Source organism: Ursus maritimus, unplaced genomic scaffold (genome assembly GCF_017311325.1).
Source record: "Ursus maritimus isolate PB19 unplaced genomic scaffold, ASM1731132v1 scaffold_7, whole genome shotgun sequence".
NCBI classification, from domain to species: domain Eukaryota; kingdom Metazoa; phylum Chordata; class Mammalia; order Carnivora; family Ursidae; genus Ursus; species Ursus maritimus.
The window spans coordinates 13,816,254-13,838,517 of NW_024426885.1; positions in this window are offsets into that span (position 1 = coordinate 13,816,254).

Below are 22,264 nucleotides of genomic sequence, written 5' to 3' on the forward strand. Positions count from 1 at the left end.
TCAGGGAAGGCATTGGTTTTCTAATAGACAGAGTCTGCAAGTGGTAACTATTTGACTTTGGGCAATGTTGAGTTATAATTTATGTGGGCCTTGGTTTTCTCATTTGTAAAATGAGAATAATAATAGCTCCTATAGCTCATATCTGTTTAGCACTTGCCATGTGGCATACACTATTATATATATAGAGAGGGAGAGCGAGAGAGAACAATCTGTTGATCTTTGATCTTCGTATCTCTATAAGCTACTCCCTATAATTATCTTCATTCTACAGATGAGCACCCTGAGGGACGCAGAGGTTAAATGATTTGTCCAAGATTATATAGTTCGTAAATGGTGGAATCAGAGTCGAGCTCAAGCAAACTTTAGAGATTATACTCTTAGCTTTTCATACACTAAATTGCCTATAGGGCTGTTGAGAGGATTAGATGAAATAACATATTCACTTAATCAGTGCTTGGCATATAGAAGAGCTCGATAAAGTGAGCTACCATGACTGCTTCACTTCAAGAAATCCTTAGTGAAATGCTTCAAAACATGGTAGATCATTAGAAGTTTGTGAGCTGTGGAACTTGTCACAATTTGTGTCGATTTTTGGAAGATTAATGTGACAGCGCTGAGTAGGATGGGACGCAGAAGGAGAGTCTGGACATAAAGAGATGTTTGGAGACTTGATGTAGTCCAGTTGAGCGTGGGGAGAGATCCACCATCACTAGAACAGCTTGACAGAGAAGGGAATTTTAAGATAGCATTGAGAGTCAAGCGACGACATTTATGGAATACCTGAAGTGCACAGATAACTGCTGGTTACTATGGGAGAGAAAGAAAACCAGCAGCCTCTGAACACCCATGACAGGTGCCATTACCTTTTTCTTTCTTCTTTTTTTCCCCTTTAGTTGCCATTTATTGAGCGCCTTCTATGGGCAGGCACTTGTCTGTAATCATTCCCTGTTCTCACAGCGATATTGCAAGGTAGGTGTTATTGGTACCATTTTTCTAGATGAGGCTTAAGAGACTTGCCCATGGTGGTGGGAGGGAGGGAGGGAAAGAGAGGGAGAGGACGGGAAGGGAAGGAAAAGGAAGGGAAGAGAAGGGAGGGAGGAGAAGGAAGGAAGAGAAGGAGGGAAGGAAGGAAGGGAGGAAGGAAGAAGAAAGAAAGGGAAAAAGAAGGAAAGCTCTTTTGAGGGTTCAGTCCCAGATCTGTCTGACTTTAAGGCCCATGCCAGACTAACAATACTAGTTTGAGCTTTAGGAATTCCATGAATCTTCTGGCACGGTAGGCACAATTTTATGGGCAGGTGGTCGCTTAGAAGATTCTCAAATGAATCTATGACTCCAAAAGAAAAGAACAATTGTCTTAGACTATCAGAATTGGAAGGATCCTCAGAAATTACGGTCCAACTGCCCTCATTTCAAAGTTGGGCAAACTGAGGCACAACAAGGGAAGTGATTTGTTACAGAGTGATTCAAGTTTCAGAGCCAGCCCTAGAACCCACTCACCTTGTCCTTCGGGCCACTGCATCTCTCATTTTGAGACCTTACATCAGGGAAACAGAAGCCTGGAGCAGCTTGGAGGAATTATAGCACAGTGGACCAGATCTCCTTCTAGATTGCCTTGCAAGCAGTCAGGCACCTCTGCAGGGAGCTGTGTTAACTCTTCAAGGACCAGGTTCTAAATTAGTACTGTTTGGGAAATTGCCACTTTATAGGGTACTGTTAGTCAGGGACTGCTCTAAAGTGAGCTTGGGAGTGAAGAAGAGCAACCCATCTATCCAAGGGCCTGCTTTTTGCCCTGTGTATCATTTTCTCCCCAGGTAGAGGGAACCCGCCTGGGTTCTGGCAAATCAGGCCTCCTTTGAGGAGGCTGTAGTAGCAGGGAGAAAGGCAGGACAAGCTGCTTTCTATACTAGCAGAATGAAACAACTTAAAGAAATGCAATTCGTGTTCATATCCCCTCCATGTTCTATCTTCTGTGAGGCCTTGTGGGGAGCTGCCGCTTCTTCTGAGCCGGAAACCACAGCCCCTTTTCCATTTACTCACTATATTAAAAGAAAAAAAAATTTTTAAAGTAGGCTCCACACCCAGCATGGAGCCCAATGTGGGGCTCAAACTCACAACCCTGAGATCATGACCTGAACTGAAATCAAGAGTCAGATGTTTAACTGACTGAGCCACCCAGGTGCCCCTCCTTACTGTATTTTTAGGGCTCATTTTTTTTTTTTAAAGATTTCACTTATTTTTTTGACAGAGATAGAGACAGCCAGTGAGAGAGGGAACACAAGCAGGGGGAGTGGGAGAGGAAGAAGCAGGCTCATAGCGGAGGAGCCTGATGTGGGGCTCGATCCCATAACGCCGGGATCACGCCCTGAGCCGAAGGCAGACGCTTAACAACTGTGCCACCCAGGCGCCCCTTTAGGGCTCATTTTATTCTACCCATCACCTAGCTTGGTGCCGGGCACTTAGAAAGTTTTGAATCAGTATTCATTGACTAAATAAATGAATGAGATTCTACTTGGGTTCGAATCTGGATTCTACCCCTTACAACCTGCGTTATAACAAGTAAGTTAATCTTTCTGAGCAATAACGTCTATGGTTACCTGGTAAAGTGGAAAACATAAAAATTCTCAGTGATGGTCAAGACCGGTGCTCTTGGACTAGGGCAAGGAGTAGAAGGAGTGTGACCCTTTCCCCAAACTTAGAGGCGGGCTGGCAGTATTGCTCCTGGCTACTTCAGAGACTGCTCAGGGTCCCTGAGATCCAGTCCCGGTTCAAAGCCTCAACTTTGCTTTCGTGAATATTCGGCTCCCTCCTCATTCTTGGCCTGCCTCAGTAACACTGGGGAACTTTGAACATTTTCTCCTCTTTTGACATGATGGCCTTCTGCTTTTCTCTTTCCAGGGCAAAACCAAATTTATGCCAGCATCATTCAAGATGGGTGGTATTTGGAATATTCCTGCTCAAAGGGAGTTAGGAACGGAAGGTTTAGGGTTTCTCAAAGAATAGCCCCTTCCACTTCAGACGGGTTTCTGTTACTTAGCTTTGTCCAGAAAATGATTATTGTTTCTAGATAAAGCCTCTGTAGTCTCAGACCTAATCATGATAAATCTACCGGGAATTAATGCCGTCCGACATTAGACCGATTGCCTAGAAATCATGACACTCATAAGAAATAGTCATCTCTTTATTGGAATGAAAACAAAGCCTTCCAGGGAAGATTAAAAAATATATTATTTTAATTTTTAGAGGAAAAGAATTCTTTAAAGAGAATTGTCAATGATCAAAACTGGTTGATAAATCACATATGTAACTATGTAATTAAACTTCTCCATTTTCTGAGCCCTGCAATTAAGAGTTCTTCGTCTAGTTACCCATAATGATTCATTCTTGCTAAGAATGCTGAAAAGAGGGGAGTCAGGACGAGAAATTTTAACTTGAAATTTTCTCTCATTTGGATCAATAGGCAGTGGAAGTCCGCCTAGGCTGGGAGGCAGGAGAACTGGGTTCTGGTCTCAGTCTATCTCGCTTTAACTGTGGGGCTTTAGTCACATCGCTAAGCCTTGTCTGAGCCTTTGCTTCCTCGGCTATAAAACAGGAAAATACTACTTACCGCAGAGGATTGTTATGAAGCCTTTATGAAACTATGGGTGTGGCAATGCATTGTCAAATTTCAGGTACTGTAAGGCCTTCATGCATTTTAGTGGGGCGCTTTCCCTTTCTTATCATAGCAGGCCAGGCCCTCTGTCGGTGGTGGGAAGAAAAGGCTTTAATGTACTATATCAGCCTTTGTGTTGTGCGACATTAATGAAGGGCTAGGCTGCTTTGCTGAATGTGGCTGTGATTGACTGGTGGCCCTGCTTCTGATGATCAGGAATTTATTATTAAGAAAATTGCCATGTGGCTGGGGAGCGGGCACTTGGATGGTATCTCCCCAACGCTGAGGGTCACCATGGATGCCTCAGGCGCTGTTGCATTGGCTGTACCGGATTCACGTTTAAAGAGAAACCTCTCTTTGGGACCATGTGGAGGTCGTGGGGGATTGTGACAAGGACACTGAGAATTTTCAGACTCCCATTCTGAATCTCAGTGTGGGGCCATCGGATAACGTTGGGGTTTGAGTTCAAAGAGAAGATCAGAGCTGGAAAGTACCCTGCAGATGTGGTCCTCAAAGTGTGGGTGATTCGTGGCCTCAGCATCACCAGGGAACTTGTTTGACATGCAAATCCTTGGGTCTCATCCCAGAGCAGCTAAATCAGAACTCCTGGGGCTGAGGTTTAGTGAAGCCGATTTCAGCAAGCCCTCCAGATGTCTCTGATGCTCTGGGCAGTTTGAGGACCACCGCTCTGACTAAGCCCCCGTTGTCAGTGCTTGTGGAAATGCTGAACCTAGCGCCCGGTACATTGTCCATAGCGCATCTATGGGAGCTGTTGCTACGTTGCTGTTCTTATCTGCAGAGCTGGGGCTAGAACAAAAATCAGTCTTCCTGGCTGCTGCTTTCTCTGTGACACCACAATCGGCAGTGGTCCTTATGAATTCAAATTGCACGGCAGTGACTGCCTCCTGGGGGGTGGCAGAACGCAGGAGTGCCGTGGGGATTGCTTTCGAAGTGGGGGAGGGGGTTTTACATGGATCAGATGGGAAGTGATGGTAGAGACTCAAGGTAGTTCTTAGGGAGCAAATGGACTCTGAGAGCTTCAGCACCCAAGTCTGCAGCTCCCCGTCTGCATCATGCTGAGAGAAAATACTATTCCTGAGGGGTATGAGAGATGTTCCAGAAAAGAGAAATTAGTTGTGATGATTGACATTCACTATTCTGAACTTAACTCTCATCAGAGTCCAGCATAAACTCAGGGAGACTCTACTTGTTTTTTTTTTTTTTTTAAAGATTTTATTTATTTATGCAAGAGAGTGAGCACAAGCGAGGGGAGGGGCAGAGGGAGAAGCAGACTCCCTGCTATGCAGGAAGCCTGATGCGGAACTCGATCCCAGCACCCTGAGATTATGACCTGAGCCAAAAAAGGCTGACACCTAACCGACGGAGTCACCAGGCATCCCCAAGGGAGACTCCGCTCCTATGATTCAGTTTTCCCATCTATAAAGTGAAAATAATGTGATTTCCCCATTGATTAATTGACAGAGAAAGGGTATTGATAGGATCGGTTTTATAAGGTAAGAGCCTCAGAAGAAAGCCTTTTTTTTCTTTCTATTTTAGTTGCATTGATTTTGTGACGATAAATGTAATACATGTTAATGCCTTTGGAAAATTTGGCAAAATATACAAAAGGAAGTTTAAAAGTCACCCATAATCCCATCACTCAGGGAAAACTGCTGATGTTTTGGTGTATTTCCTTCTAATCTGAAATTTTAACAAAAACAGTATGAAATCAAAAGATATTTTCTTTTAAGGGATACCTGCGTGTATTGAGTGTCTGCTGTGTGCAAGGCATGTGCTAATTGCTGAAGGTATTTTAAATCAGTAAATCCTTATGGCAGCCCTGTAATGTAAGGGTTCTTCACCTTGACCACATATGAGAATCACCTGGAGCTGTGGTTGGGGTGGTCGTTAGAAATCTGACACCCGTGCCACAGATTAATTATACCAAAATCTCTGGGGGCGGGTAGATCAAAGGGGCAGAACCTTTTTTATGATTATACAATAATGCACATTCAAGACTGAAAAGTTGCTCTAAGGTGGACTATTGGTTCTCAAATCTTAGCGTGCCTCAGGATCACCAGGAGAGCTCGTATAAATGGATTGCTGGGCCAACCACCAGAGTATCGAGTTCTCATTTGATGGGTCGGCAGTGGGGTCTGAGAATTTCCATTTCTGTCAAGTTCCCAGGTGACGCTGTTGCTGCTGGTCTGGGACCCCTTTGGGAATCTGTGAGGGAGATTACCTACACCCCATTTTACAGGTGAGAAAAAGGACGCTTGATTAAATAATTTGCCCAAGGTATACAGAGAAAAATTTGTGGAGCCAGGATATAAACCCAGCTCTATACAAGGTCAAACTTACCTCTCTGACTTCCCTCACCCTGCTGTAGTATCACTTAGCTAATGTCTACTAGTTTAATAAATTGCATCCATGGTAATATATCATTTTTTAACCTCCTGACTCATCCCCCCCAAATTGTAAGTATGGGAGTAGTAGAAGTGAGGTTTGAAAGGTAGTTGGGAGCTTGTTTTTCTTTGGTTTTGAATGTCAGGATAGAGAGCCTCAACTATATCCCCTAGTAGCTGTTTCTTCTGTTTCTACTCCCAGCTGTCTCTCTGGTCACTGGTCCTGACGTTTGTGCCTGGGAAGACTGCACCTGATGGAGTCCTAGGGTTGGCTGTGTTTCTGCTGTCCTTCAGGTGTTCTGGTCTCAGTGTAGAATATCATCAGAACCATTTTGTTGTTTAATTTAGTTAACTGATCTGGTGTTTTAAAACCATGGTCATTTTTCCAAGCCAAAAAGACTGAAAAACAAACCCCATGTATAATTGTTCTCACTTTGTTTACAAATTATGCTATAATCATAGTTGGTTTATCACTGGACTAAGTTGGACTAAGGTCCCGTGCTTATGAGAAACAGGACTAGGAATCAAAAGACCAGGATTCTATAGAAACAAACTATGTGGCTGCCTGGGGGGTGTGTGTATGTGAAATAGACGAAGGGGATTAAGAGCACGCTTGTGATGAGCACTAAGGAATGTGTAGAATTGTTGAATCATTCTATTGTACACATGAAACTAGTATAACAGTGTTAATCATACTTGAATTGAAAAATAAATGACTCAAGGAGCACCTGGATGGTTCAGTCGGTTGGGCAGCTGCCTCTTGATTTCGGCTCAGGTCATGATCTTGGGGTCCTGGGATCCAGCCCTGTGTCGGACTCCCTGCTCAGCAGCGGGGAGACTGCTTGTTCCTCTCCCTCTGCCCCTCCCCCTGTGCGCTCTCTCTCTCTCTCAAATAAATAAATCTTTAAAATAAATAAATACATAAATAAATAATTCAAAAGAAAAGACCAGGATTCTCGCCTCAGTTCTGCCAAATAGTAGCCATGCAACTTCTGGTAAATCATTTGACCTTTCTGGCCCTTGGTGACTTCATGTATGAATAAGAATAAGAATTCCTTGTCTCTTTACCTAATAGGATTTTCATCAGAAAAGTTTTACGGTTTTGGAGATCACCGTGGGTTCAGACGGTCTTGGACAGGCTTCTGGGCAGGGCCTCTGGACCCGGGCTGGGAGGGACGGGAGCATTGTTTGTGAGGAAGGTTGCACAGCGGAGGTAAGAGAGCGGTGTGCGGTGACCAAAGGTGGTGGTGGGGGGGGGGTGGCTGGAAGGGTGGGTGTTGAGCGGAGGGGAGATCAGCCTCGCTGGCTTGGAACCCAGCCCACGTCATTCTCAGGGATAGACAGACCTACCAGACTTGTCTGTGGAGGCTATTCATGCTACATAATTTGGAGGCCATTCAAAACAAATCATTTTAATAGTAATAGTAACAAATTAGTGGTCAATTAATATTACCAGACTTGGGGTGGTGGCTTTCAGCAAACTCCATAATTGCCTAATTTACTTTGCTCAACAAAGTTACAAAATACGTGTTACTGTGAATGAAGTTTTTAAAAGATTTATTTATTTTATTTGTGAGAGAGAGCGAGCGCGTGCACGCGAGCGCCTGCGGGTATGCTCATGTGAGCAGGGCAAGGGGGAGAGGGAGAACCTCAGGCAGACTCCCTGCTGAGCGCGGAGCCCGATGTGGAGCTGGATCCCAGGACCCCAGGACCCTGAGATCGTGACCTGAGCCGAAACCAAGAGTCGTTGCCCAACTGACGGAGCCACCCAGGCGCCCCACAAAGTAGGCCTTATTATCTCCCCTTTATAGATTAGGAAACTCGATGTGGTCACACAGCTGGTCAGAACCAGGAGGCAAACCCAGGCTTCTCTGGCATTGAATCCACCCTCTCTCCCATTATTTCGTGCCTCCTCCTTTGTTCTTGAAGCGTTTTCTGTTTTCTGTATTCATCTCTGGTCCTAAGATGGTATTCATGGTTATTCTACTTGGCCTTCAAGGTCCAGCTCAAAAGCTACCTCTTTCATACATTCTTCTTTCCTCCCCAGTAAGGATTTTCTTTCTTCTTTCTCAGCATTTTCTTTTTTTATGTTTTTTTATTATATTATGTTAGTCACCATACAGTGCATCCCTGGTTTCTGATGTAAAGTTCGATGATTCATTAGTTGTGTATCAGCATTTTTAGTTTGTACTTGCACCAGCAATACTCCACACTTTCTGCCTTGTGTCTTAATTATTGGGGTGAAAGAGTGTCTTCCCCCGTCAGGCTGTCCCTCAGCAAACATCTAGCTAAGAACCGTTTCTCAGGATCTCTGATAACTGCATTCCAGGGCAGGACCGGGAGCTCTCAAACGCACAACCACTAAGGCAAAATTCATGTAAAAAGGAAAAAAAACCCTGTGTGTTTTATTAGGTTCTCTTTCCAGCAGGTAAAATAGGAAGAAGGAAAAAAAAAAAAAAAAGAAAGGCCTCAGTTTTTATAATCCTTCTGCCCACATGGCTCTGGAGAGGCAGGTGACAATCAATCAGGGGTCTGGAGCTTCACCTGGCTCCTGGTTTGCAGTGCACCCGGCTCTTTGCCTTTTAACCAAGTAATAGAAATAACCGAGAGAGTAAAGGTGCCAGGCCGATAGTTAACGTTGAGTCCATTCTTCCCATTGATGCTTAGAGGATTTAGGTAGGTAAGTCCCATTAATGTTAATGGAAGTTACATGTGTAATTCCCCTTTTTCATCACGGAGAGAAAAGAGCTTTATATTCCTTGGGTAATTATGGGACCAGCACTGTTAGTTTTTTCAGATAACTTTTTCACCTCCCTTTCCTGCTTGGACTCTTAAGAAAGGAACTGAATTCTTCTGTTCAAAAAAGAAAATTGCCAAAATATCTGAGAGATGAAACAAATGTAACTAGATCCACTTGTTTGAGAGGGGAAAAAAGCGAGAAAACACTAGGACAGGAAGCTGGAGGGTGAGCTCCTGCTAATTTTCAGATCCCAGGAAGCATGTCGTGGTTTGGATTTTCTAACAATGCAGGGCTTTTCACAGGCAGCCCTTTTCCTCAGGTATTTGAAGTGAGAGGAAAATAACTCCCTGAACATTTTGACTGAATTAATTTTCGCGTGTTAAGATTTGAGTAGCAATGCCTAAATCCTCGGAGAGCCTGATAAAGAATTAATCTTGGTCTCTGCCTAAGATTTAATAAAATATTTTAAATGCCTTGGTATGTGAGGTTTGGTTTAGAGGAATCTAAGAGCACAGCTGTGTTCCTGTCCTATTAAATGTAAGCCCCCTGGGGGTTCCTTTGTCACACTAGGGGCTCTGATTGAGAGCATACAGCAGGTCATCCCGTTCCTTAGGTGACGAGCAGTGCCTGTTCCTTACCTGGAGATGGGAAAGTCAGCATCCTGGTCTTGCTCTGTAGAGAAGTCATTTTTCAAAACAGGGTTTCACAGTGAAAAAAGGAAAAGTTTCAACTTTCCTGAGGTCTTTACTTCTATCATTTAAAAATAGTAGAGCTTTTTGTAGTTGGGTAAAGAAAGGTATACCCTGACACATGGACACTTTCAAGTTTTGTGACAACCATCCGATCTCATGTTGGAAGGGACTTCTGCAGTCACGGAATTCAGCCAAGTGGTCCAAAAGCATTCCATGAGCAATAGGGACCGTAATCTTATGCGTAGGATGGTGTCTGGAGAATAACTGAGGAAGTGATTTGAATCAACCTGTCAGGAACAGGTTGCTCTCTCTTTGGGCAACTTTGTGTAAGAAAATTCTGCCTCATGGTGAGATAAAAATATATCTCCCCCACTAGTTTTCTTTTACCCTTCTACCCTGTTCTGTTCTCTCACCCATTGATCCCTTTTCTATCCTCTTAAAACCAGAGAGAATAACTTACCTGTCTCTGCACCTTGAAAATTCTATACTTGGTTCTTAGAATTAAGAATTGATACATTTTATTGACCTGCCTTTTAGATGCAACCATATTTTTAAACCAAAATATGATTATATCTAGGGTTCTGGTTATTCATTCTCCAGCTCAACCGTATTTCTCCAATTTGGCTGATTTCTTGAGGATTATGATAGAAGACCTTTTGTCTATCACCTTATCCTTTAAATCTTCACACCCAGATTACTGGTCCACGTGGCTGCCAGTCCCCAAAGCCCTTTTAGATGAACTGATCAAAGCTTGGAGGAGACCCAGGAGTAATGTTATGTGAGCTGCTTTCTCCAGAACAGCCCAATGTAGTGAAAAGAAAATTAACTTGGAACTGGGAGACATAGATTTTAGCCTTTTCTCAGTCATGGACGCTCCCTATTTCAACTCCTTCACATCTATGCATTTAATCATTATGCAGCCAAGTGATCTTAAATTATAAATTGGATTGTGTCACTTAAAATCCTCCAATGGTTTCTCAATCCACTTAGGTCATAGCCTAAAGTTTAGTGTCTTTCCTGAGGCCTAAAAGGTCCACCAAGGCATAACTCCATCCTGACTACCTCCCCAGCCTCATTTTTCCCTTTTTTTATGTTTTTCATCATGCTCCAGCCTCACTGGCCTTTTCAAAAGATTTGTCCCACCTCAGAATCCTTGCGTAAACTGTTTCTCCTTCCTCAAATGCTTCTGCCCTCAATGTTTGCCTAGTTGACTCTTCATCTCTGGAGTTCAGCTCCCATATCATTTCTACAAGTAGCACTTCCGTCACCTGGAAGAAACGCTCTAGCTAAATGAGTGGCAGCCTGATTGATCCCATTCCCTGGAGCTAAGCGTAGTCCAAGCCTTTAGCCTGTGCTTCTGAGTTGTGCCCAGCTATTTTTGTGGCTTTTCCTACTGATATGTATTCTTAAGCAGGTCTGCCATCCTCAGGCTGGGTACGTAGGGGTGGGTGGTGACAGTATGGTACCCGGGTCTTCAAAACATTAAAAAAAATACAGTTCCCACTACTTGAAGTGACCATGCTAGGAAAGGAAAGATAGGGCAAGGGAACACACATTTATTGATTACCTCCTTCGGGGTTGGACAAACTTTTACTGTTGAAGGCCGGATAGTAAATATTTTAGGCATTGTGGGGCATGCAAGCTCTTTTGGACTGAAATCGGCAGTTCTAGCCTGAAAGCAACCGTAGATAGTACGTACATGAACGAGTGTGACAGCGTTCCAGTGAATCTCTAGTGACAGAAACAGGTGCTTTAGACTGCTGGTCATTGTTTCCCAGGCCCTGACCTCGTGTGGGCCAGGTGCTTCACGTGTATTTACTCTTTATGACAATCTGATAGGCAGTTATTTATCCATTTTACGGGCTCATCGAGGTGAAATAAATGGTCTAGAACCACCCAGCTCAGCATGGGAAAGATTCAGGCCTCTAACTCAGGCTTCCAAATATAAGAGAAAGGAAATGGTCAATAGAGGTTAATTCAGCAGTTATTTATGGAGTACCTACCCTACGGTTATGGTTGTGCCAAACATTTGAAAAGACCAGCATCTTCATACTTCGCTTTTACCTGGTTAAACAGGAAGATTTTAAAATAATCTGGGGGAGGCATCATGGTGTGGTAAAAAGAAAGTGAGCATTGGAATCAGACATGACTCAGATTTAAACTCTACTATTTAATGACTCTGAACTTGGCTGAGTTATTTAAGTTCGGGCCTAAATATCTTGAGGCCAGAAACAAATGAAGTGATCTTGGCAGATGGTAGGCCTCCATGAAATAATTTTTAAATGACATTTTATATTGGAAGGGACATTGCACTTTGTATTTATATTATTTGACTTTTCTCTGTACTAGGTACTGGTAAGGTCTTTTTGATTTTTAAGACTTTTAAAAATCAAGGAGGCAGCCATTCATTATATCACCTTGAGGGCTGGTCTGTCTCTAAGAAGTTGGCTTGTGTGATGAAGCATTAATTTTCTCCACCAGCAACATTTGGGGGAGATTCAGGGAACGTGGATACTGAGTTTGAAAGTGAGTAACTTTTTAAGTCCTGCATTCTTTCTCCTTATTTGCCAAGTGACAAAGGAATCATTTGGGAGAGTGACTTGTACAGGCCACATCATGGTCTTGTGCGATACGCATAGTCAGAGTGGAGTTTGGCATGGTCAGTGGTTATTACAGTTGGAAAACATTTAAAGAAGATGTAGTGGGAGGAGTTAAGTGGTTTGTGAGAAAGATGCTTATGACCAAAATAGGGCTGCTGTTACTTTGAGGATTGTTTTTAGAATCTGATTATATTATGTAAACTTCATTTTGATGATTGGAATCTCTTACTCCATAGGCTAGATCATCTGAAATTTCAGACCTTCATAAGCACACCAGCATGCCTTCTTCTGCTCTCGGAATGATCTGCCACTGCCAGAAAAACTTGCCGTTCCCTTTCTGTGCCTTCTCAGTTGCTTTGAGGCTATTCTACCCCATTTTACATGATGCACCTTGTAAACGTCCTCACTGCAGGCAGCCCTCGCTCTCTTGCCCTTATCTGTGTCTGATGTGCTAACGGAGAAAAACCCAACCTTCAAAAATCAGTGTGGGAGATTAAAATATAAGCGAGGTCGTGGCTGAAAATTTGGCATTTGGTGCAATTTTAGTAATCCATAACCTTCATATCTTTCTGCTTGTATCAGACGAAAGGCAAACTCCTTCGACCCATGAAGTTGATCTGTGAACTCTGTCAAAAAATTCAGAACCCCACAGTTGTAGATCATGCATGCCATTAGCGTAATTTGCCACCCAGGCTGTAAATGTGTGTTCTCTAAATTGGTACATAGTACAGATGGTATTGTACAGTGTGTTAAGAAGAGATTATTTGACATGTAGTAGAGTGAATTAGAAGTTTTCCATAAGAATTAGTTCTCTTTTTTCTCTTTACCTTTTCTTCCAGAAACTGTGAGTTGTCATACAAATTTAAATCTAGTCAACGAGATAGATACTACCCTTCAACCAAATAAGACCACAGAGTCTAGCCGAATCTCTGGGGGGATTGAACAGAGTAGCGATTTGATTTTCGTAAACTTATCAGTTTGGTGAATGAGGATGGAAAAAAAAAATCTCAACTAGTCAAATGCAGTCTTTGAGTTTCAGAGAACCAGTAATCAAATGGAGAATCAGAGCTGAAGTAATCAAATGGAGAATCTGAGAATCTGAATTTCACTTTGCCTCCAGAGACTCTAGGGCTTCCTTCTCTCTTGTGTGCGTGTATGTGTGTGTGCGTGCGTGTGTGTGCGTGTGTGTGTGTGTGTGTATGTGTAGCTTGGGTGTTTGTAGGACTTACTTCACTGTTATTAAAGCTTTGTAAGATTTCTCTAGGATCTCCATGATGATGTTCCCCTTTTTTAATTCCTGAAATTAAAATGTGTTGGAATGCTTGGCTGCCTTTCACTCCCTCCTCAATGGACCCTTTAGTTTTTCACACCAAGGTGTCCTTCTTCAGGGTGCCAGGTCAGGCTACCAAAACAGCTTCTAGAAGGGGATTAGGACCAATTAACATCTTTGTACACAAAAGCTACTGGCAGCTGGACAGGCAGCCTGGTGGCCGCTCCGGAGCTGCATTTTAAATAGGGGCCTTCTGTACTTGAGTTCAAGGAGGAAGAGGTGGAGAAAGTTTTTATTTATCATTGAAAATGCTGTTTTTGGATAAAGTCTAATGAAAAGAAAAGTAGTGTTCAGAAGTATCTAACAAATACCGTTTGAATGTTGGTCTATATTGTATGTGATTCTATCAAGGATGCTCTCTCAATATAGCCTGTTCTTGGCACGTATTGAGATGAAGCGATGTTTCTTCACATAGCAGTTTTGTCCTTACATCTCTCTTGTTCTCAGTTTAAAAAAAGTTCAGCTGGATCCCTCGGCACAAAAAGGAGCTGCTCCAAAGGATATATGGTCTTAAAAGCCAGTAGCCTTTTCATAAGAAATCCATCGTATGGATACCTGTGCCACAAAATCTTTGCTTAGGGCAAAATAAAGTGGAGAGAGGCATTGTACAAAGTTTGTTTGTTTGTTTTTGTTTGTTTGTTTTTCTTAACCCTTCAATTTGAGAGGGGCCTAGTAATTTTTGTTTTCATTTTAATCACAATAATCAGATTCTTACACTTCTTGTTTTTTACCTTAAAAACGTTTTTTTTTTTGAGGTGGTACCTATTTTTGAATCCGTAAGATTAGAGTTAAAGAGATCGTGTGACCCAGGTCATTGGGAAGAGTCTTAAATAGAGATCCAGTCGGAATCTGTTAAGAAGAATGTGGTTAAAGGTGCCATGGAGCCTGTTTCGACACTTGGATGATGACAGTTTTCAGCTACGTTCTGAAGCTCAGGGGCAAAGCAGGAGTGTTTTCAATCCATTTAATATTGCGCCTTTCCAGTTTCCTTATCTGCAAGGTACGTGCAGCTTTCTCAGTGAGTGAAAATACGAGAAAATAAAATGCTGCATTCAGAATTTACAGTAGGAGCCCATGGGGGAAAAATAGAAACCCGAGGAAGAAATTAATTAACGTGTGGTAGGTCGAAAGAATGATGGTGATCACAAATTTACCAAATCCGGGCGCAAAGTATATATAGGAGGCAACGTGACGACCTGATACTCTTTTTCCCTGCCTCGCGATATATTTTTGTTTCACGGAAGCCAACGATGAAGAGAATAGTATGCGTTTCCCTTTCAATGGCTTGAATGGAAAACGTTTTTTAAAAAGTCAGCCTCCTGGCCCCTAATCTAAATTATGGTCATTTTCAGTTTCCTGGGTTTTATGCATAACTCTAGATTCTTCTTAGTGTGATATTTTCGAAGCAAACCTTAATACAGTCTCAATGTGTGGCTTCCCCCCCTGGGTTTTAGTTTCAGATACTGTATTGTGAGTCTTCAGACATGTTGAGTCCCCCTAATGTTAAATGGTAATTGCCAGAAGTATAGGTGGGGATGGAAACATTGTTATATTTTGTTCATATTTCACACTTCAGCAGTTATCCCTTTTTCTCTCTTGCTGTATGCTTATTAGGGTATGAAATGCAGGTGTGTGGGAAATGGCTAGCGGACATTGACAGGTTATTTGTTGGTCACTGCCTAATTAGTGGCATAGTGGGTGCACCCTGCTAAGCTTTAGTGTGGGGCAGCGGAGCTGGTCTGTTCTAATTTCCTCACGGCTTTGATATTCGCCAAAAGATTGACGGTTTACACAAAAAGCCACGGCCCGAAGGAGGCCTGTGGAAACAATGAGCCTTCTTGCTTGTAGACACCACAGATGTGAGAGAAAGCTGGCTAAAAACAATTGACTGACACTGTCTAATTGTCTCCGATGTCAGCGTCATTAATGTTTTCCCATGTAAAACGGAGAAGGCCAAGGTTGTATCCTCCCTTTATTTTGAGTCACATGATTATGTAACTTATCGAGATTCAGATTAAGTGTTAATTGTATTTGTGCAATAAAGACACAGAAGCTACCTTGAATTTAATGAGTATGTGCTTAATTAATTTTGACAGCTTTAATCTTTATTACCTCTGGAATAATCTTTATCAGCATTAATAGCATTTTTCTGTAATTCAAATCACAACTCCTTGAATGATAATATATATTTACATCTCTTTTTGAGTTCAAACCAGGGAAGTGATTATGAAAGTTTGATTGCCGTCTGGGAAGCTTCTTATGAGTGCATGAAGCAATAATTCAGACAAATACTTTCGGGGTGTTGGCAGAGCTCTGCAAAGTAGACCACTGACCCAGGGGCTCTAAAGAAACACACGGTAATAGTCAAGAAGCACAAAATGACAAGGTTACCCCTGTGAAACTCCAAACCTATTTTTATCGACGAAATGGTTTTAAAGATTTTTTTTTTTTCTGGAGGAGGGATACCTGGGGAGGGTGAAACCCTGGGAAGAACGGACAGATTGAACTGAAATTAAACTTTTTTTTTTTTCAAGGTAAGACCCGTAGTCTCCCACAGTGCTGATGATACATCCGTCCAAACCCAAGTGTATTTCTTGTCATTGCAATCAGCAAATATTATCATATAGTTAGCACTGTGTAAGCAACATCCGGGACACCAAAATAAGTTAAGGCAAATTCTGTAGTTTCTGCTCCTTTTGTTATTTTCTAGGCAGTCCATTTTTTTTTTTTCATCTGAGCAATGTAATGCCTCGGAGTCGTGGCCGTGGAACAGAGCGACTCTTGTGTCGCTCATTTATGTAATGTCTGTGAAGCTTTTGAGCTCAGGGAAGCCCAGGTGTCTCAAGGTCCACATGGAGTTAAAGTGTATCAAACTTGGTTCCCCAAAATAATCTCTTTGAGAAATGAGCCTCTCCAAAATCATTTTTCCAGAAAAGCCCCATGTTTTCCTTTGAACCTTTCATTATCCAGGTTTGTTACTTGAGTACACAACTACCCTTGATGGGAAGCATTAGGTGTTTTTTTGTTTTTTTTTTTTAAAGATTTTATTTATTTATTTGACAGAGATAGAGACAGCCAGCGAAAGAGGGAACACAAGCAGGGGGAGTGGGAGAGGAAGAAGCAGGCTCACAGCGAAGGAGCCTGACGTGGGCCTCGATCCCACAATGCCGGGATCACGCCCTGAGCCGAAGGCAGACACTTAACCGCTGTGCCACCCAGGCGCCCCTGGAAGCATTAGTTTTTGAACCTGGAGTCATGCGTAGAAAATTCTTTCGATGAGTACCCGGCTTCCTGTATGCCTTCCTCACAACAACCCCTGCAAAGTGTAATCCACACAGGGGATGCCCAGTATGTGGGGGCCCAATACCCGGTCCACGGTGGTCTCAGAGGGAATGTGTTACAGTACAACTTACGTCCCCAGAGCCTACTGTCCCCGAAAAGAGCGTAGCCTTTGGGAGTCAGGTATATCTGGGTTTAAATCTGGCCTCTTCTGTACTAGCTGTGAGACTTTGGACATGACCTTTCTGCACTTCAACTTCTTCATATTTGGAAGAGGTAATAATGCCTTGCAGGGTTGGTGAGAGACTTACAGATGATTGTAGAGTGCACAGGATCTCCTGGAGTAGCGGTACTGTCAGTGGTGGCCGCTTTATTCTGACAGTAGCACCTTCTGTGCTCCAGGCTTTGTCCGCCTTGGGCTGGGCGCCCTCCGTGTTCTAGTTGCGTATACTGGAGCTTGTTACCTAACCTGCCCGTGCGTGGTTCCCTGTAGGTCACCTGCGGCTGGTAACAGTATGGGGCTGTGGGGGTGGGGTAAGTGAGCTGATGATGGTCATGTTCGTAATAAGAGATGCAGTGCCTCAAAACAGGTCTCAACCGATACCAAGAGATTGAAATTATCCCCTGCATATTCTCAGACCACAACGCTCTGAAATCGGAACTCAACCACAAGGAAAAATTTGGAAGAAACTCAAACACTTGGAGACTAAGAACCATCCTGCTCAGGAATGACTCGATAAACCAGGAAATCAAAAATCAAATAAAACAATTTATGGAGACCAATGAGAATGAAAATACAACAGTCCAAAACCTATGGGATACTGCAAAGGCAGTCCTAAGGGGGAAATACATAGCCATCCAAGCCTCACTCAAAAGAATAGAAAAATCTAAAATGCGGTTTTTATATTCTCACCTCAAGAAGCTGGAACAGCAACAGAGGGACAGGCCTAATCCAAGCACGAGGAAGCAGTTGACCAAAATTAGAGCTGAAATCAATCAAGCAGAAACCAGAAGTACAGTAGAGCAGATCAACAGGACTAGAAGCTGGTTCTTTGAGAGAATCAATAAAATTGACAGACCACTGGCAAGACTTATCCAAAAGAAAAGAGAAAGGACCCAGATTATTAAAATTATGAATGAAAAAGGAGAGGTCACGACGAGCACCATTGAAATTGGAAGGATTATTAGAAATTTTTATCAACAGCTATATGCCAATAAACTAAGCAATCTGGAAGAGATGGAATCCTTCCTGGAAACCTATAAACTACCAAGATTGAAACCGGAAGAAATTGATTCCTTAAACAGGCCAATTAATTATGAAGAAATTGAGTCAGTGATAAACAACCTTCCAAATAACAAAACTCCAGGCCCGGACGGTTTTCCTGGGGAATTCTACCAAACATTCAAAGAAGAAATAATACCTATTCTCCTAAAGCTATTTCAAAAAATAGAAACAGAAGGAAAGCTACCAAACTCATTCTATGAGGCCAATATTACCTTGATCCCCAAACCAGGCAAAGACCCCATCAAAAAGGAGAATTACAGACCGATTTCCCTAATGAATATGGACGCCAAAATCCTCAACAAGATACTTGCTAATAGAATCCAACAGTACATTAAAAGGATTATCCATCACGATCAAGTGGGATTCATACCTGGGATGCAAGCGTGGTTCAATATTCGCAAATCAATCAGCGTGATACATCATATCAACAAGAAAAGACTCAGGAACCATATGATCCTCTCAATCGATGCCGAAAAAGCATTTGACAAAATACAGCATCCTTTCCTGATTAAAACCCTTCAGAGTGTAGGAATAGAAGGTACATTTCTCAATCTCATAAAAGCCATCTATGAAAAGCCTACTGCAAATATTATTCTCAATGGGGAAAAGCTGGAAGCCTTTCCCTTAAGATCAGGAACTCGACAAGGATGCCCACTCTCGCCACTATTATTCAACATAGTACTAGAAGTCCTTGCAACAGCAATCAGACGACAAAAAGGGATCAAAGGTATTCAAATTGGCAAAGAAGAAGTCAAAATGTCTCTCTTTGCAGATGACATGATACTCTATATGGAAAACCCAAAAGAAGCCACTCCCAAACTATTAGAAGTTATAGAGCAATTCAGTAACGTGGCGGGATACAAAATCAATGCTCAGAAATCAGTTGCATTTCTATACACGAATAACGAGACCGAAGAAAGAGAAATTAGGGAATCCATCCCATTTACAATAGCACCAAAAACCATACGTTACCTTGGAATTAACTTAACCAGAGACGTAAAGGACCTATATTCTAGAAACTATAAATCACTCTTGAAAGACATTGAGGAAGACATAAAAAGATGGAAAGATATTCCATGCTCATGGATCGGAAGAATTAACATAGTTAAAATGTCCATGCTACCCAGAGCAATCTACACTTTCAATGCTATCCCGATCAAAATACCAAGGACATTTTTCAAAGAACTGGAACAAACAGTCCTTAAATTTGTATGGAAACAGAAAAGGCCCCGAATCTCCAAGGAACTGTTGAAAAGGAAAAACAAAGCTGGGGGCATCACAATGCCGGATTTCGAGCTGTACTACAAAGCTGTGATCACAAAGACAGCATGGTACTGGCACAAAAACAGACACATAGACCAATGGAACAGAATAGAGAGCCCAGAAATGGACCCTCGGCTCTTTGGGCAACTAATATTTGATAAAGCAGGAAAAAACATCCGGTGGGAAAAAGACAGTCTCTTCAATAAATGGTGCTGGGAAAATTGGACAGCTACATGCAAAAGAATGAAACTTGACCACTCTCTCACACCATACACAAAAATAAACTCCAAATGGATGAAAGACCTCGATGTGAGACAGGAATCCATCAAAATTCTAGAGGAGAACATAGGCAGCAACCTCTACGACATCGGCCAAAGCAACCTTTTTCATGACACATCCCCAAAGGCAAGAGAAACAAAAGATAAAATGAATTTATGGGACTTCATCAAGATTAAAAGTTTCTGCACATCCAAGGAAACAGTCAGAAAAACTAAGAGGCAGCCCACGGAATGGGAGAAGATATTTGCAAATGACACTACAGATAAAGGACTGGTATCCAAGATCTACAAAGAACTTCTCAAACTCAATACACGAGAAACAAATAAACAAATCAAAAAATGGGCAGAAGATATGAACAGACACTTTTCCAATGAAGACATACAAATGGCTAACAGACACATGAAAAAATGTTCAAAATCATTAGCCATCAAGGAAATTCAAATCAAAACCACACTGAGATACCACCTTACGCCAGTTAGAATGGCAAAAATAGACAAGGCAAGAAACAACAATTGTTGGAGAGGATGTGGAGAAAGGGGATCCCTCCTACATTGTTGGTGGGAATGCAAGTTGGTACAGCTACTCTGGAAAACAGTGTGGAGGTCCCTTAAAAAGTTAAAAATTGAGCTACCCTATGATCCAGCCATTGCACTACTGGGTATTTACCCCAAAGATACAGACGTAGTGAAGAGAAGGGCCATATGCACCCCAATGTTCATAGCAGCAATGTCCACAATAGCTAAATTGTGGAAGGAGCCGAGATGCCCTTCAACAGATGACTGGATTAAGAAGTTGTGGTCCATATATACAATGGAATATTACTCAGCTATCAGAAAGAACGAGTTCTCAACATTTGCTACAACATGGACAGCACTGGAGGAGATAATGCTAAGTGAAATAAGTCAAGCAGAGAAAGACAACTATCATATGATTTCTCTCATCTATGGAACATAAGAACTAGGATGATCGGTAGGGGAAGAAAGGGATAAAGAAAGGGGGGGTAATCAGAAGGGGGAATGAAACATGAGAGACTATGGACTATGAGAAACAAACTGAGGACTTCAGAGGGGAGGGGGGTGGGGGAATGGGATAGACTGGTGATGGGTAGTAAGGAGGGCACGTATTGCATGGTGCACTGGGTGTTATACACAACTAATGAATCATCGAGCCTTACATCGGAAACCGGGGATGTACTGTATGGTGACTAACATAATATAATAAAAAATCATTAAAAAAAAAAAAAAAAAAGAGATGCAGTGCCTACGACCGACACTGACGGAGGGCTCAGTGCCGTTTGTTTTTTAACGCATTTTATCTCACTGAATGCACATTATCTCATTTAATGCACATTGCACAGAGTCCGGAACTACAGTAAACACTTTATCAGCACACGCTGCTATTGTGTTCATTGTGAGGCTCTCAGCGTCGTTGAGGAATTTCGGCTCTGCCAGATTCTTCACATGTCGTTCTTCGGGGGCTCCGGTGAAACCATTCTTCACCCAGGCCTTTCGTATCTATGAGGCAAAGAAGGTATTACACACGAGCCATCTCCCTTTCTTTTAAACCCTTTAGCTTCTGTCCCTCCCTTAGGTGCCCCTCCCACCAACTTTTTAAAAAATTCTCTTCTCTAAAGACAGCAAGACAGTGTGAAATAAATCCAGGCTTCTCCTTAAAATGCTTTTGGCTCATCTTGATTTATTCTAGAATACAAGCTGTTTGCGGGCGGCTTTTCTGTCAGTGACCTACACTACGTGGGGACTGTTGCCTCACGGTGGGCGGATCCCTCTGCACTGGGTGCAGCCAGGTGGACCTGGAAAATACCCTCTTCTTCCCCTTTGTTTTTATGGGTTTAATTTGCCCCCAAAGGGTTTACCGTTTTTAAATGCCACCCCTTCATTTGTGCGTATTGGTTTATTTGTGTATCCTGTAAGCCAACGGCTTCAAACCAGTTCAGCAAATACTTCCTAAGCAGTCATTTGCAAGCTACTGTGTTGCCCGTGCAGGACGCAGATCTGAATATGGGAAGTTCGGTGTGCTGTAGTGATGGCAAGTGCGGGCTCTGGGGTCACATCCAGCTTAAATCTTTCATGTGTCCCTGAATAGCCTACAGAAGACACCGGCTCTAAGACCTTTTCCTCCTTTGCAGAAAAAGGGGGTTGAGAATATCAATGTCACAGGATTGTTTTGAGGACTAAATGAAATAATGTATGTGAAGCAGTCATCACTCAAAAAATGGTAGTCATTAATAACACACAGTCTTCCCTAACTGGAGGAAGCAGACACAGAGAACAAATAATTTCCATGGACTGTGGTTAAATGTACTAGACTCATTCTGGCAGGGTGGGAAGAAGGAGGCTTAGGGAAGGTTTCCTGGAGAGGCTGGTAGCTGACTTTAGTCTTTTTTTTTTTTTTTAAGATTTTATTTTATTTATTTGACAGAGATAGAGACAGCCAGCGAGAGAGGGAACACAAGCAGGGGGAGTGGGAGAGGAAGAAGCAGGCTCATAGCAGAAGAGCCTGATGTGGGGCTCGATCCCATAATGCCGGGATCACGCCCTGAGCCTAAGGCAGACGCTTAACCGCTGTGCCACCCAGGCGCCCCTGACTTTAGTCTTGATGGATGAGGCAGTTGTTCAGGTAAAGTGGGGCAAGAGACTGTGTTTTCCCAGGGGAAGGGACAGTCTGAGTAAATGCACAGGGAAGAAAACATGGTATATCCCAGAAACTGCAAGAAATTCATTG